The sequence below is a fragment of the Apium graveolens genome, chromosome 10, assembly GCF_009905375.1.
Source record: "Apium graveolens cultivar Ventura chromosome 10, ASM990537v1, whole genome shotgun sequence".
Lineage (NCBI taxonomy): Eukaryota > Viridiplantae > Streptophyta > Magnoliopsida > Apiales > Apiaceae > Apium > Apium graveolens.
The window spans coordinates 53,435,619-53,452,043 of record NC_133656.1 but is presented as its reverse complement, the minus strand read 5'-3'; positions in this window follow the sequence as shown (position 1 = coordinate 53,452,043).

Sequence of the window (16,425 nt, the reverse complement as noted above, 5' to 3'; positions counted from 1 at the left end):
TGTGTTAAAGACTTATGAGTTGGAGCAGATTCAGCAGAAGGAAGTTTACGGGAAAGAAAGAGTGGTCAGCACGTCTACTGCTCTAGTAGCTGATGAACAACAACAACAACCACAATATCAACAACAATCTCAACAGTCAGAAAGAATGGTACAGTCTTCCAAGGTTGAAGATAATGTGATAGTAGCAGAATTTGATCCTCCTTCTACAAATCAATCAGGAGATGATTTTTATTCCTTGGAAGAACTGGAGCAATTGGAGGATGAGTCAATGGCCCTGATTGTCAAGAGATTCTCAAATGTCAGATTCAAAAGGAATCCCAAGTTCAAGTACAAGTCCAACTACAACAGATTCCAGAAAGGTGGATCTTCATCCTCTAACACCAGCAGTGGTGGGTATAAAACAGGGATGGTTGATCGAAGCACCATTCAATGCTTCAACTGCAATGAGTTGGGACACTTTGCCACAGAATGGAGGAAGCCAAAACAAGCTAGGAAGAACTCTTACGATTCTAATCAGAAGAGTAAATCTGAAAGGGCTTACTTGGCAAAGGGAAGAAGCTGGGATGATACTGACAGTGAAGATGAAAAAGTTGGGAATCTTGCTCTCATGGCTAGTGATGCAAACACCTCATCGTCAAGAAAAGAGGGCATTAAACAGGTACAACCGGTAGTGTGGATTCTTGACAGCGGATCGTCAAGACATATGACCGGAGATAGAGCCCTGCTATCAAATGTGATTGAGAAAGTTGGCCCAGTGGTTACCTTTGGAGATAACAGCAAAGGTTTAACGGAGGGATATGGCTGTTTGCTAGCTGGAAATGTTATCATTAAAAATGTGTATGTTGTGCAAGGACTTGAACACAATCTGCTTAGCATTAGTCAGTTCTGTGACAACGGCTACAATGTTTTATTCGACAAGCTGAAGTGTCAGATTCTGCACAAGAAAAGTGAAAAACCCTCCTTAATGGGAATCCGGAAAGGAAATCTGTTCGTAGCTGACATGAACTCTGGAAGCAATCCTGAAGTCAATTATTTCTATGCAAAGGCATCGTCAGATGAGAGTTGGCTATGGCACAAGAGACTTTCTCATCTCAATTTCAAAATAATGAATTCTCTTGTAAAAGGAGAATTGGTAAGAGGTCTGCCTCAGCTGGAATTCTCTCCAGAAGGACTATGTGAGGCTTGCCAGAAAGGAAAGTCAAAGAAAGCAAGTCACAGAGGCACTGACACATCTTCCATAACTAGTGTTCTGCAATTATTGCACATGGATTTATTTGGACCAGTTAATGTCCTTTCGATGTCAAAGAAGTGTTATTGTCTTGTGATAGTTGATGACTATTCCAAGTATACGTGGGTTTTATTTCTACACTCTAAGGATGAAATACCACAAGTTGTGATTGATCATATCAAGATGATTGAGTTAGATTCTAAAGTCCCTGTTAGAGCAATAAGGTCAGATAATGGAACAGAATTCAAGAATTCACTTCTCAATGGATTCTGTACAGACAAAGGGATTACCAGACAATTTTCAGCTCCTAGAACCCCTCAGCAAAATGGAGTGGTAGAAAGGAAGAATCGTACATTGATTGAAGCTGCAAGAATGATGTTAAGTGAATCAGGTCTTCCAATGTACTTTTGGGCTGAAGCTGTCAATACTGCATGTTATACTCAGAATCGAACTCTAATCAACAAAGACTTCATGAAAACTCCTTATGAGATTTTGAATGAACATAAACCTTCTATCAAATACATTCATGTATTTGGTGCCAGATGCTTCGTGCTCAAGGATGGAGATGATCGTCGTGGTAAGTTCGAGGCAAAGGCATATGAGGGTATTTTTGTTGGATATGGAAGAAGATCATACAGAGTGTATATCATTGATCAACACAAAGTAACTGAAAGTGTCAATGTTACATTTGATGACACTAAACTCCCTAGTATCCAAACTGAAGATCCTTCTGAGAAACTGAAGTTTGATGATATGTCAGATTCAGAATCAGATCATGGTCAAGAACCTGAGGTTGTTGCTGGTGAAGAACCTGTTAATCATGATGATACTCAAGGTAATAGTGATGGAAACTTTGGCAACAATGGAGATACCACTGCTACTGACGGAGAATCTTCAAGTCAACATGGCAACAACTCAGGGGGAGATGCTGAAGGATCATCTAGTAGGACACAACATCCCAATGAATTTCAAGGCGAATCATCAAGATCAAATCTTCCAAGACACACTGTCTGGAATAAAGCTCATCCTTTTGAGTTGATTATTGGTGATCCAGATGTTGGAGTCAGAACTAGACGTGCTACTCAAAATGAGTGTCTGTTCTCAGGTTTTCTTTCTGAGATGGAACCTAAGAAGATTGAAGAAGCACTAACTGATCCAGATTGGGTGATTGCTATGCAAGATAAGCTCAATCAGTTTGAAAGTCAACAAGTCTGGAAACTGGTACCTAGACCTACACACAAGAAAACTGTTGGTACTAGGTGGGTATTCAGGAATAAACTAGATGAAGATGGTGTGGTTACAAGAAACAAGGCAAGACTGGTAGCAAAAGGGTATTCTCAAGCTGAAGGCATTGATTATGATGAAACCTATGCTCCAGTGGCTAGACTTGAGGCCATCAGGATATTTCTGGCATTCGCAGCATTCTCAAACTTTAAAGTTTATCAAATGGATGTCAAGAGCGCCTTTCTGAATGGAAAGCTGGATGAAGAGGTATATGTAGAGCAACCTCCTGGTTTTGAAGATCCAGATCATTTGGATTTTGTCTTCTTTCTTTTCAAGGCTATCTATGGGCTCAAACAGTCTCCAAGAAAATGGTATGACACTCTCTCTGAATTTCTTATTGGTTGGAGACACTATCTCTGGTTGATGATGACGGTGATGAAAATAGCTTTATTAGAGGTGTCATAGACAAAACTCTCTTTTCTAAAACACATAAGAATGATACTATATTAGTCCAAGTCTATGTGGATGATATAATATTTGGGTCTACTAATGATAATCTCTATAAGAGATTTGCTAAGTTAATGCACAGCAAGTTTGAAATGAGCATGATGGGAGAGCTGAAGTTCTTTCTTGGATTACAAGTAAATCAAAGGTTAGATGGAACATTTATTTGTCAATCCAAGTATCTCAAGGCACTCCTCAAAAAGTACAATCTAGAGGATTCTGCATCAGCAAGGACTCCATCAACTACAGCTGTCAAGCTTGGACCATGTGAAATCTCCATTAAGGTAGATGTCACAAGCTACAGAGGTATGATTGGCTCGTTACTCTATCTTACTGCAAGTAGACCAGATATTATGTATGCTACATGCTTATGTGCAAGGTTCCAAGCGGATCCTAGAGATATTCATCTCGTTGCTGTTAAACGAATCTTAAGATATCTTAAGGGAACACCAAATCTAGGTATTTGGTACCCTAAAGAATCTGGTTTTAACCTTGTTGGATATACAGATTCAGATTATGCAGGAAGTGTTGTTGATAGGAAAAGCACCTCAGGGAGTTGTCAATTCCTAGGAAGCAGGCTAGTCTCATGGTACAGCAAGAAACAGCAAACAGTTTCCAACTCAACGGCCGAGGCTGAATATATTGCTGCTGGAAGCTGCTGTGCTCAGATCTTGTGGATTAGGAACCAGCTACGAGACTATGGCTCTGTATTGAACAAAATTCCTATTTTATGTGACAATACAAGTGCAATTGCCATCACCAACAACCCTGTGCAGCACTCGAGGACAAAGCACATTGACATCAGGTATCATTTTATTAGAGAGCACGTCATGAATGGTACTGTTGAACCATTTTTTGTTCCAACAGAAGAACAAATAGCAGATATTTTCACTAAACCACTTGATGAATCCACATTTACCAGATTAGTTGGTAAATTGGGCATGTTGAATAGTTTTAGTGATTAATTTAATTAATATCTGAGATCTGTTCTTGAATGAATTTACAAATGAATTTTTCATAAATGAAAAATTCATTTGCAAATTTATTTTATCATTTTATCATATTTCTTGCTTATTTCTATGTAATTTTTATTATATTATCTTATTTATTTACTCAACTTGTTAATTTTAATGTCTCAGAATATCTTATTTTCTCTAAAAATATTTCTCTATGAATTTAATTTGTTAAAATTCAAAAGAAATCTATTTTTGGACTGAAAATATCATTATCTCTGAAATATTTTAATTATTTTACTTTTGTAAATATTTTCTGAATTTTTACTATTAATATAAGTCTTTATTTCAGTTTTCTATAATTGTTAATATTTTATGTAAATATTTTCTGCAATATTCATTTCAGTTTTCTGAAATTGAAATATTTTATATATTCTGTTTTTATGTTAATTATTCTGTATATGTAAATACTTATTTTTCTTATACTAGAATGACAATCGGCAAGACAATTGAAATTGTCTTGCTGAAAGTCATTTCAATTGTCTTGCTGAAAGTCATTTTAGTAATAATGATTGGTTATTTTAAAATCAGATTAATTTTATAACTGGCAAGACAATCGGTATGACTATTGATTGTCATGCCAGTAATAAAATTAATATCAGACTTATTATGTTTTATTTTGTACTGGTATGACAATCGGTATGACTATCAGATTGTCATACCAGTTATTTATTTTTATTTGTTTTGTTTTGTTTGTTTTTTTTCTGTCTTTAAGCTGGTGTGACAATCGGTATGACAATCCGATTGTCATACCAGTTATACTACTTAACCTGTTTTTGTGTGTGTTTTAAGTTTCATCAGTTCATTTTCTTTGTTTTTCAAAAAAAAAAAATTCCAACAGTTTTTTTTCTCTCTTCTCTCTCTTCGACCAAAAACAAATTCAACTGCCATTGATCTCCTTTGCTCGAGTTTTTACTCAGCAATCTAAATCATCACTCCTGTGATATATACTTACATATATATATACATACAGGAGTGCTGCCAAAATTTTTTCAAAATTTTTTTTCCGAATCATTGTGTTTGTTGATTTTGGGTATTTTTAATTTTAATTTCAATTTCTGTTTTGTGTCTTTTGGCTTTTCAAATCTGTGTTTGTGAGTTAGGAATTTTAACGAGATACATTCCTGTCTAAATTTTTCGATTATAATTAATTTAATTCGAATTATTAAATTAATTTAATTAATTCGAATTTTCTTAATATTATTCTTAAAATTCTGAAAGTGTGTGTCTTATTATTATTTTAAATGGCTCTCAATTTCCAAATTGTCGCGCATAATCAGGTTGGTTATTTTAATCCAGAAAAATGTGATGTGGAAAAATTTAAACCTTGGATTAGATTTTTAAATGACCATTCGATTGTTAGGTCTGCTATTAAATCAAATGTGATTTTAAATGTCGATCTGCTTAGACTGATATGCACAACCTCTACTGTGGCCGATGATTTAAAATCTTTTTCATTCACCATGGCAAACACACAGTATGTGGTTGATGAAACAGTAGTCAATCAAGCGTTAAATTTTCCATTGGACAATTTCTGTAATTTACCCTCTGAAAATGATATCACAAACTTTTTCCATGCTATTCACTATCAGGGGGTGATCAATTTAACCAAACTTTCAGAATCCAATTTGGTGTCTGAATGGGATATTTTCTTCGATACACTTTCTAAAGTGTTTGCCAACTACACTAAATCCAACTTTCACAACATCACTTCCACTCTGCAGTATATTGGTCTTGCGGTTGTTTTCAATCAAAGGATCAATTTTGGCAAACTACTTTTTCCCATTCTCTTGAGACGTCTCACTACTGCTTTACGTGATCATTCTACAAATCGTAGGGTATCATGTTACTATGCTCGTTTTCTCATGCTTATAGCAGATCATCTTCTCACACCTGAGCACAAAACCCTTTTTGCTAACTCCGCAGTAACCGAACCCCCTCCCATAAGCAAAAAGATTTACACCCGCCAAGACACAACCTTCAAATTCATGCAAGTTCCAGTACTTGTATCTGCTTTCATGGCCACTTATATTCCCTTACCTATTTTCAATCTTCCCGGTCATGAACAGCTACCTCAACCTCCAGTGGTTCAAGCCACCCAGGCTCCTCCAACATCAGATGTTCTTCCTTTACAGGTAGTAATTCCTCACTCTCACTCCATTCCTACTTCTGTTGAAAGACCCCCAGTGGTCGATAGGACTGACCATGAAGTTGTAGAACCACAGCTTCAATCCCAGGTCATAGAGACAAACACAGAGTCTCAACCTATCTCAACCTCTCCCCCACTGACTAAAATGTTACCCAGAAGGTTAATCGGAAGTAGTGCATTGTTAAATGTGAGTGAACCCTCAGCTCTGCCTCCTCCAAAGAAAAGAAGAACTTATACTGAGGCATCTGAAAGCCCATCCTTGTCCTCCCAACAGGACATGGACTTTGAAATGGCCAATGAACAGTTACTAGAGACATTCTCTCAACAGGATGAATCTATTGAAATTCGCCATAGGGCCATGGCATCTTGTACTGAGTCAAGCACAATTCCATTACTCACAATGGAACCATACATACCCACAGATGATACTCAGGACACAGAGCAAGGAGTGCACATAGAGTCTGTTACAGTGCCTGCCATAGTTACGGCAGAAGAGCAGTCACATGCTTCTGAGGGAAAATCTGACTCTCAGCCACCCTTAATAGAGTCATTTTCTCCCCTCCCAGATCAAACACCTCTGGCTCCCTCACGGGATTCTCCACTCGCAGATTTATCTGGAGAAAGTGGAGGGCAACTCGGTCAATCTATCCCTGAAGCAATTCAGACATCTATTTCACATGAAATGACAGGTTTGACTGAGGATCGGGACTCGCGAATTCCCATTGCACCACCACTGACCTCTCTTAAAGAGGCTAGGGTGATTTTAACTGCAGGTACAGAAGAACAGCAACAGGAAGACTCCTCACGAGCAATTATATTGAGAGAAACACAAGCACGTGAGGTGAGTGAACCAAACACGAGTGAAATTCAGGTGAGAGCACACACAGACACAGATACTGAAAACCTGTTAGCTCAAATTGATGCTCTAAAAGAAGAACTTGCTAAAAGCCAAGCTGAAGCTCAAGCATTCAAAGCATAAGTGGTTGAACGGTCTTCTTCTTCGACTTCTATCAACAATCAGCTGGCACTCATAAGAAATGATATCTCAGATCTCAAGAACACTGTCACACCAAAGCTCAATTCCATTCAGGAAACTCCAACTTTATCATCTGATGACATTTCTAACTTATGCTCTCTACATACAAGGATGACTTCTCTTGAAGATTTGGTTGAATTGAATCATTCACTGGATTCCTCCAGATTTCTGAAGATAGAGACAGGTATGGAACATCTGAATGAAGGGATGAAGCACCTGTACTACATGATCAAAAATTCTCACTATCCCAATGAAGAACAAATGACTTACTTTGAAGGGCCGTCTGGTGGAGGCTCAGGCTCGGGAGGTGATGGAGGTCATGGAGGGTCTAAGGGAAAGTCTGTAAAGGATCCCTCAACTAAGGGGGAGAAGAAAGGGAGTAGTGGAAAGGGGAAAGAAAAAGATACCTCTGCTGGAGACAAAGGAAAGGTTGATGATGTCTACTACAGTGGAGAACAGGATGACTTTGATATTTTTGACATTCCCACTGAACCAGTCTTGGAAGATAAAGATGGTTTATTTGAAGCTCAAGAGGAAAGTGATTTTGGAGAATGGGAAGAGGAAGCTACAGTGGATCCTATCTTTGAGAAAGAGTTTCAGCAGCAGCAGTCAGAGATGAAAAGAAAAGAAGCTGAACTCGAAAAGGTCTCCCAGATCATTGACATGAGGAAAGACATACAGAGAACAGAAACTCTTCAAAAGCAACGTCTTCATGACATTAAAGCTCAAGAAAGGAGAAGAGATGTCAGACTGAAGATTGGTGAAAAATGGGATGAAGCTAGGAGAGTACTTGATATGCCTCAGCTGAGCACTAACAATGATAGGCAGTTCCTACATCTTCTTGACAAGCTGGAAATCTCAAATCCTAACAATGACATGTACATGAATGCTATCAAGACTGAAGTCTCAAGGATCACAGCTGCTTTTGATAGATCCCTAAATGAGATGAGCATCTTTGTATATTGTCAGAGTGAAGGATCTTTCAAGGTGTCACTTCATCTGTTTGAGAATCGTTCTTTGTCAGAGATTTGGGTTCTTCTCAACAAAGTAAAAAGAAGCTCAGAATTGAATGAAGTTCTTCGAGAAAGGCTTAAAGAGTTTGCCAGCAGGGCTAGTCCTCAAGTGGTCAACAATCCTCATCAGGTGAGATTCTTTAAGTCTAATTGTCTTCAAATCTGTCAGCTAAATGTACAATCTCTTAAAGACTACTCAGCTAAGCATCTGGTCTAGATGGAACATCATTTAAGAACTGCTGGATACTCATCCATGTTGAAGACTCAAGCTGCTGATTTGATTCAAGCTTATTGTGAAAAGAATATTAAAAGGTACAATCAGATCAAGAATAAGCTGAAGTCAGTTGGAGTTCAACCAGTCAGACCAGCAAGCTTCACTTCAGAAAAGGATCGTGTCTTTGACAAAGAGTTGCTTCAAGATTTAGAAGAAGTTGAAGTTAGAAGAGAAGACAACTGAAGTCAATTAGCTCAAAACTCAATGTAATATGATTAGAGCTTTATGAATCAAGATAGACTAATGTAGTTATATGTTCAGGCTAGAGGAACATCTATCTTGTATTCACTTGTAAATTTCTTTTGGAATCTAGAAAATGTTAAATATAATCCACAACTTTTCTGCTATTTACTTTGCATTACTGTTTATATCTTTTTCTTATTTGTTAGTTGAGTTATCCTCTAGGTATTTGTTGTTATTGTCTAACAAGCAAATAGGGGGAGATTGAAAGGCATATGGCATAGCCTATTTGTATATTCGAGGATTTAACTCAACTCAAATAAGAATGTAATAAGTAAATAGTGGATCTATCGTCAGAGAGATCTCACAAAGTAACATCTGTCAAAGGGTTAAGAAACATTATTCATCTACAGACTTGAAGACTTAATTCACTGGAAGAAGCTCAAGAAATTGATCAAGCCTCAGTGATATAAATCAAGATTGTGGATTTAATCAAGTGACAGAGATCTCGTCAGGGTATCAATTAATTACAAGGATTTAGTCTGAAGAAAATCAAAGTCAAGACATGAAGAAACGTCACGGAAGTTAGTCACTCATGAACCAGACAGTACATCGAGTGTCAACGTTGAAGTGGTGGAATTGATTCATATATTCCAGTGATTTTCAGAAGATATTCAGAAGAATGGATGCTGCTCAAGATTAGTATTAATTCTTTATTAATTAATTAAGTCATATAATTTAATTAAGAAAATAAATTATATCTGCAAAGATTAATTTATTGATTAATTGAATTAATTGATTAGTTGAATTAATTGATTAATTAATTCAGAATTAATATTAAGGTTTTTCAGGATTTTAATTAATTTAAAATCTGTTATTAATTCTTAAAGACAACCGATTGTATTAGTATGACAATCAGTATGACAATCAATAGTCATACCGAAAGTCATGCTAATTCAAAAGGATTGTCTTATCAGATTTTTTATTACATTAAAATCTATTATTAATTCAGTAAGACAATCTGATTTTGAACTACTATGACAATCAGTATGACAATTGATTGTCATACCGAAAGTCTTGCTAGTTCATTCTGATTGTCTTGCCAGTTCAAAGAGATTGTCATGCCAGTACATTCTACTCGACTGTTGGATTAAAAGAAGCAGCAGAAGACATTCATGCAATCAATCATACAGAACACACAAGTCAAGAGCAAAAGCAGAAAACAAAGGCACAACATTTCATTTTTCATCTGCTTTATTCAAGATCAAAATTCTAGATTGTAAAGTTAAATCCAATCCACTAGAATTATTTATCTTGTTCTTGTGTAACAATCTAGCGGATTAAAATCCCTAGAACTTAATCTCAAATCGCATTTAGCATTTGATCTTTTAATTGCAAAAATAGAAAAAGTTCATGTCGAATTTATTCTAGATTTGTAATAATTGATTTGAGATTAATCCCTTGTAAACGATACCGTTGTTGTAACACCTTTCAAGTTTAATAATAATTTTATTTAACTTGAATTTTGTTTCACATTTTTATTCCGCATTTTATTCAATTAAACGGTATTGTTTGTATTCAACCCCCCTTCTACAAACATATTGAGACCTAACAACAGAATTCTTGAATTCAGTTCCATTATCACTCCTGATTCTTCTAACTTTGAAATCAGGATGATTGTTGACTTGCCTTATATGATTGATGATGATTTCACTAGCCTCATCTTTAGACTTTAGGAAATATGTCCAAAAGAACTTTGAAAAATCATCAACAATTACTAGGCAAAATCTTTTCCTTGAGATGTACAATACATTGACTGGTCCAAAAAAATCCATGTGAAGCAGTTGCAAAGGCTCTTCAATGTTTGAATCAAGTTTCTTCCTGAATGATGCTTTAATCTGCTTCCCTTTTTGGCAGGCATCACATAGTCCATCCTTTGAAAACTCCACTGGAGGAATGCCTCTTACCAGTTTTTTCTTTACCAGCTCATTCATGGTCTTGAAGTTTAAATGGGATAGCTTCTTGTGCCATAGCCAACTTTCATCTTGACTTGCTTTACTGAGAAGACAAGTTACAGATTCTGCATTAGATGAGTTGAAATCAGTTAGATACACATTTCCTCTTCTCACACCAGTGAGAACCACTTTGTTGCTTCTTTTATTAGTCACAACACAGGCTTCTAAGTTGAAGGTTACTGAATTGCCTTTATCACAAAGTTGGCTGATACTCAACAGATTGTGTTTGAGACCATCCACTAAGGCAACCTCCTCAATGATGACATTGTCATTTGAAATCAAGCCATATCCCACAGTATAACCCTTGCTGTCATCTCCAAAAGTAATACTTGGGCCAACTCTCTCCTTAAACTCTGTGAGCAGGGTAGAATCACCAGTCATGTGTCTTCAACAACCACTATCTAAGTACCAAAGATTCTTTCTGTTTCCCTGCACACATCAAGATAAAATGAAGTTGATTTTGGTACCCAAGTTTCCTTGGGTCCTGCCTTGTTAGCTTTCTTTTTCTGTTTCTTAGGTCTTATCTCATTTGACTTAGGAATTTCAGATTCATCCTTAGTCATTTGCATTGGACCTTTGAAACTATTCATTGCTACAGAACTATCATGCATATTATGACTAACAGGAAATGGCATGCTTGGTGTAAACATGTTATTCCAGTAAGGCATGCTAAATGGTATTTGTGGCATACTGTATGCAGCATAATAAGGATTAGGTGCAAATGACATATTAGCAAACTGAGCATTCATGTTCTGTGTAGACATAGCATTAACAGGCATGGGAGGCATGGCATTCAAGTTAGGAAATTGAGACTGAACAGACATGGTAGTAGGCATGGCAGATTTGCAATTAACAGATAAATGATTTACACTACCACACTTGACACAGATTTTTCTAGGAGCATATTTATCAGGTGTGTAGTTATTGTATTTATTAAACCCTACTTTACCATTCCTATTGTTTTTCCTTTTAGTCTCTGTTTTTACCTCAATTTTCTCAAGTCTGTCACTTAACTGTTTGACAGTCATGTGACCAGCATTAGCCTTTTTCCCTTTCTTAACTTGACTTGACTCTCCTGAAACAAAGTTCTTGGAAATAGACCCATACTTCTCATTCAACTTAATTAGTTTGGCTTTGCTAAGGGGCTTGCTCACAGCCGACGGATGAGGATTTTCATCATTCGACAGATAACACTTTTTGTTGTCCGACGGATAGTCCTCATCATCCGTTGAGTCTACATCTGTTAGGAGTCCATCTACCAAATTAGGTTCTAGTTTCTCTTTGTTCTTTTTCCAGGCTTCATCTCAGAAGGACTCAATTCCTTGAACTTTGGTGATTTGAGCATGGACATCCCTGGATGTTTTCCATGCTTTAATCACCTCTTGTTCACGCTCGAGCTGCTTCTTTAAAATCTCTTCCTTTTTCAAGGACTCAGTTAATTCCTCTTTGGCAATCTTACACTCAATTCTTAATTTCTCAAAATCAATAAACTGAGACTCAAGCACATTATTCCTCTCACTTAAAAACAAATTGTTTTCTTTGATTTTAGCATTTTCTTTAGTAAGAGACTTAATTGTAACACGCAAATGATATAATTTTGTAGACATGTCATTTATGGCATCATTACACTCAGCTTTAGATAAATGTACAAGGTTTGTAGTAATTACCTGATTGCTTGAGGAACTTGTCTATGTCTTATTAGACTTGGCCATTAGGGCTAGATTGACATAGCTGACATCTTCATCTTCATCCAAACCATCAGCTGCCCAGTCATTCTCTTGTGTAATAAAAGCCCTTTCCTTTTGTTTGAGTAGATCAAAGTATTTTTGCTTATAATCCACAGACTCAAACTTTTTTCTTACTGGAATCTGACTTTCTACACTCATTGGCAAAATGCCCTGCCAAGCCACATTTGAAACATTTGAATTTTGACTTATCCACCATGTTTCTATTTGGCTTGGCTGCTCCAAAGTTCTCCTTGAACTTGAGCTTGGCAAATCTGCTGGAAAGAAATGCTAGGTGCTCATCAATGTCCTCCATGTCAGCTTGGCTCAATGAATCTTCACTTTCTACTGCAAGCCCCTTGCCCTTGTTCTCATAGACCTTTGAAGTTGACTCATCAGCTTCCATCTTCACTTCCTTCTCCTTTTCCAACTCATCAACTAGTGCAATGGATCCTCCTTTCTTCTTTCCTCTCTCCATCCTTTCATCCTGCTCTATTTCAAGCTCATAGGTTTCAGGATGCCATACAGTCTCTCCAAAGTTAACTCCTTATAATCTTGTGAGTTTCTTAATGAGACTGTCATTGGTTTCCATTCTTTTGTAAGAAATCTAAGGAATTTCGGATTAGAGTCTTTAGTCTGATAGACTCTTCCATGCAACTTAAGAGCATTTAGTAGTTTTTGAAACCTATTAAAAATGTCAGTGAGAGACTCACTTTCCTCATTGTGAAAATGCTCATATTGCTGAATCAAGAGCTGCATCTTATTTTCTCTAACTTACTCAGTGCCATCACAGATTATCTGTATAGTATCCCAGACTTCCTTGGAAGTTTTGCAGTTGATAATGTTGTCAAACATGTTTGCATCAACTCCATTAAACAGAATATTCATGGCCTTTTTATCCTTCCTGACTTGTTCAATGTCAGGATCCGACCATTCATGCCTTGGCTTGGGGACTGATGGCTCGTTTCCTGTTGCAGCTCTCATTGGAATATGAGGGCCTCTTTCTATGCAGTCCACATAGGCCTCATCTTGAGAAAGCATATGAAGATGCATCTGTACCTTCCAATGATGGTAATTATCTTTATCCAGAAAAGGAATCTTGACTCCAATATCCTTCTTGTTCATCTTGCTGAATTGTTTTGATCTTTAAACTCTTTATAAGTTAAGAGCTTGCTCTGATACCAATTGTTAGTCCCTTAACAATATAGCAAGAATTACAGAAGGGGGGTTGAATGGAATTCTTGAACCTTTTTCTTAAAATAAAAATGTTCAAACTCGAATACAAATATAAGTGTTTTGATTAGCACAATGCGGAATAAAAACTTAAGTGAATCAAAATATAAGTAATTAAAAACAAGAGTCTTTAAAAACTTTCTGGTGGATTTAAACAATTCCACCAGAGATATATATTATATCGAGAGAACTCTGTGTGCAAGAATGCTCACAGCTGCTTACAAATTTGAACTACTGAGAATATAGAGAAATGCTAATAATTCTGCTTACAAATGTTTGTCACTTTTTGTATCTCAGATCTTGGTTTCTATTTGCTACTTCTTGGTTTATATATTACCAAGATTACAAAGTCAAAAGATAGAATTATTATAAAAACTATCAGTTTTTATGCTTTGCTACTTTGTTCTCTATTACCCAGTTAATAGGCTTCCTCATTCCGTTTGCATATATCTCGACGCATGTGACCAGTTGTCACTGTCAACTGATATTTGAATTCTTTATCCGTTAGGTTCACGATCATCCGTCGAGTTAATGATCATCCGTTGGATTGTTGATCATATGTCGGGTGCTTTCTAGATTATCCGTCGGGTGCTTTGTAGATTATCCGTTGGGTAGTCATCAGGCACTTGACTTCATTTCACTTATGTAGAATTACAAGACATCATCTACGTACAATTAATCAACCTATTCTGCATATCTAGTTAAAGTCAACATGACTTATATGCTACTACAAAATCTATACAAAGGTGTATGCAGAAATGTGCTATAGACTCATTATTACATAAGCTACTCACTCGATGGATAATAAATCATTATCTGTCGGGACTATAAAGAGTTATCCGTCGGGACTAAAATTCTTATCCGTCGAATGCTACATTATTTCACTAAGTAAAATCTACTTAGGTGTTTTGTTTGTGAAATCATCAAGTACACAACATATGCACAACAAATAACAAATTTGGTTTTTATTAAACTAAGAGATTATACTAAATAACATTAACTAAGAGAATTGAGGTTGAATTACTATATATGACAAACATCGGATCCTAACTTCATTACTACTTCATTCAATAGCCTTTTCGTTCTTAACCTTAGCATGTGATGGTGATGACACTAATCAGATAACACACAACTGATAAACGCCAACTGTCGTTGCACGAGTACCATTCTACCAGACATCCACAAAAGAGATAGAAGCTGAATAGGCACCAATTATATTTAGACCCTATATCTCTATAGAATTTGACAACATAACGGTTTAAGCACAAGTTATCTATCTTGATTAGATAGGGCAAGTAAAACGGTTAGAGTTACCCACTAATCATGCATACAATACATGAACCTATGCTAGCATGGCAAGTTCTAAACCTCTATATTCACTGTCGCTTCAATAGAGATTAACACGATATCTTATATGTTAGCTACGGACATAAGACGAATAAGCACAACCAATACTAGGATATCAATCAATCATCACACACCAAGATATCATAACAAATTAATTATTGAAATCCATAAGTAAATCCACTAGAACCCCATGACAACGATTAGCCCATAATTGAACTCAACCTCACCATGGGTTCCAATGAAAGCATGGTATAAACAAGGTCTTAATAAATTGAATAATAATTAAAGTACGAATAAACGAGATCTAGGTTCAACAAGAACGAAAATGAGCATCTAAAGTTACAACTAATTCAAAGAATCACAAGTTGAAAACAAGATCTTCTTTTTCGGAGTTGTTTTGTGCTTCTAGGTCTTCTCCTTGGTATCCCAATCTTCCCGGATGATGAAAACCTTTTTTTTAAGTATATATACGCCCCTAGTGGACCTAGACCCTTAAAATCGTCAAATTCCACTCAAAAAAGGCTTTTTCGGCGAAATCAGCGAGCAGTCGCGCCTTGGGCGGCCGCTCAGCTCTCCTGGGCGGGCGCTCAGCTCCTGTCTGGAAAAATTTCTAATGAATCTTGTTTTGGCCATAACTTGAGTTCTACTCGTCAGAATTAGGCGATTTAGATGCCCACGCGAAGCTATTCAGATTCTCTACAACTTGAAAATGACCTTGGCTTCCAATTCTGATCATTTTTTATCATATTTCCTTTAAAAGCTCATTTCTTCATATAACTGATACCTGAAATGCAATAACACAAAAACACATCAAAATACCAACACCTTGAGTCCAAAACACCAATTTAAGCTTGTAATAAAGCATTTCAAGTGGATATAAAATCCACTTATCACACCCCCAAACTTGAATCGATGTTTGTCCTCAAGCACAAATAGACTCAAAACTACAAAACAAACCTAATGCATGAATGCAACTACGTGAATGCAACTAAATGATAATGCAATCGATCCCCTCAGAATAACCATAACCAAATGAATAAGCCAATGCCTCTAAGAATGCAATAACTTGAAACATAGTTCGAATAAATCCCACAAACCAACTCACAAACCAGAAATGTGCGTGTGTGGATGCTTAACAGATATACTCTCAATACTAGATCAATAACCATAACTTATCTATCATCGAAAAAATCAAAAGTTTATAGACAAAATAGACAATAAACGTATTATGACTCACAACACCTCCTTTTTACTAGAGTTATATAAGGATTCACACTATTATTGAACACATAGCAAAGATGCTTATTTGACCGTGCAATGAATGAGGTCCCAAAAGACTTATGCAATAATACCCATGTAGCGAGCGTTAGGTTAGCGGATCCCAGACTATAAAAGCCTTAGGTCACTAGGCACAAAGTCCCCTAGAACTTAATAACTCGAGTATTAAAGAGCTCACTCTTGATCAATTATGCATAAACACATACT